We start from the raw sequence: 2,505 nt of genomic DNA on the forward strand, positions 1-2,505 counted from the left end.
TATATATATATATATATATATATATATATATATATAATATATATATGTGTGTGTGTGTATAAGTGTATAAATCCCCGACAGAGAGAGAGAGAGAGAGAGAGAGAGAGAGAGAGAGAGAGAGAGAGAGAGAGAGAGAGAGAGAGAGAGAGAATAACCTTACATGAGTTAAAATCCTATTTATTTCAGCGCAAAGACGCTCATTCCTGCAAAGCGAAATCGTAACTCGGTGATTTATAGAACAGGCCCTCGGCTCTTGAAGTCCTTTTCACATTACATTAAAAATTCCTTACTCGAATGTTAAATCTAAAATCTTGAAAAAATAAAAAAAAATAAAAGAGAGCGAGAGTTAGATAGGAACGCGGCGTATCTCCTTAACACTGCATAGCAATTATCTCTTGAAGAGTGAATTAAGATGGTCTTAAAACGAGTTGTAAAGTCGGTTATTCGTAAACAGGGAGAAAGGTGGTAATCTCACTTGAAGGAATTCCGTGATGAGAAAAGGATGAAACAATAAACGAAAGAACATACAAAGAAAGGGAAGAGACCAAGCAGTCGGTCTTTATCGACTTTAAATATAAAAAAAATTCATTATGAATCTTACTCGGATTATTTCATAAGTTTCATGATTGAGTTAGGCTTCTGTTCAAATTAACCATTGTATGAAAGATATACCGTACAATGAAAACACACACATTATATATATATATATATATATATATATATATATATATATAAATTTATATATGTATATATATATATATATATATATATATATATATATATATATATATACATATATATATATATATATATATATATATATATATATATATATATATATACATATATATACATATATATGCATATATATATATATGTACATATATACATATATATCCATATACACACACACACACACACATATATATATATATATATATATATATATATATATATATCACCAATTTAAGCTTAACTTCACGCAATCAAAGACAAGAGTTCCCATTTAGCTAAGGAAGGAATCCGTCAGTTTCCTAAAATATTCAATATGGCCCTATTGACTTTAAAAAAAATAGTAGGCTATACACACACTTATGTTTGAGTGTGTTCGTACGTCTTTTCGCGTGTGTACATAAGAAAAACGAGAGAAATTGTATATGTGTGCATATACAATTTCTTTTTTAAACCAGTAAACTAGGTGCCTGGTAGTCAGTTGAATATGATGATGTACAACCTCATTCCAAACGACTTCCTGGGAACCGGAGGGTTAACTACCACTGGAATCACCGCCTACAAGGAAAAATCCCTGAGAGAGAGAGAGAGAGAGAGAGAGAGAGAGAGAGAGAGAGAGAGAGAGAGAGAGAGAGAGACGAAGAATTAATTTACAAAATATCTCGCTCTTCTGAATTTTCAAATTCAAATCATGTAAGTTCTCAAAACAAAACTAAGCACACTTGTATATATTTAAGCGTGCAAGTGCTTGTATGAATGCATAAACTTCTAAAAATAATAACATATCAAACATAAACAATATTGAGATTAAAAATAAGCACAAAACAGGATATACTTCGTTTTGCTAGAATCGAAACTCCTTCCTATTTATAACGGAAAGAAAAAAATAACTGAAAAAGGGTTCCCCAACAATCAGCCATCTTTAAAATATCAACAAACGAACAGAAACCAGAGCTAAATTCCAACTTCTTCCTCAAGTCAGTACTTCTTTAAAGACCTCACGAGTAAACCCCGTAACTGCATCTGTCATGATAATTGCAGTAAATATCAGGGTAATTTTTTTTTTTTTTTTTCTTTTAGTGAAATCATTGACTGTAAAGACCTCTATTTGAATATACTGCTTTTTTTTATTCCGAAAGCAGTAACTCGTAGATCTTAATAAGTACTAACTATAACAATAGTTTTCATATATTTCTGTTGTGCAGTAATGGCAGTAAATGCACACATTTGGCCCAATAAGTGGTTAGTTATCATTCCACACTGACAGTATCAAGTCCACAAATTTCAGCCAGTGCGCGTCATTAAACCAATTTCAAAATACTGCCATACTACAGTGACAGCATCAACGGGTACCAATTCAACTAGGATCTATTATGAAAATTCAGCAATAAAATGCAGTCCTCATTTCTTGCTTTATCTTGGCTGTATTAACTACAGACAAGTCAAATAGTATCAGTAATACATAATTATTTTCAAAATGCAGACCTCATTCCCTTTTGATAAAATAATCCAAAATTATATTCATTACCCAAACGTTGGCGGAAAAAAAAGGAAAATACCAAAAGGTCACTTCAACTCAAGTAAAGACTTAGTCTTCATTAAGGACAGTCGTAACCTCCTGTTGCGTGAAGCAAATGGTAAGAATGCTGTAGGGACGAGAAGATAAGAATTTCCTCAGCTTTTAAATGTAAAATGGTTTATTGTGACACGAGTTTACAATTACTCTCAATAAATCAAGAAAACGGACTGAACTTTTTTTTATCTTTCTAATAA

The sequence above is a fragment of the Palaemon carinicauda genome, chromosome 31 (genome assembly GCF_036898095.1).
Source record: "Palaemon carinicauda isolate YSFRI2023 chromosome 31, ASM3689809v2, whole genome shotgun sequence".
NCBI lineage: Eukaryota > Metazoa > Arthropoda > Malacostraca > Decapoda > Palaemonidae > Palaemon > Palaemon carinicauda.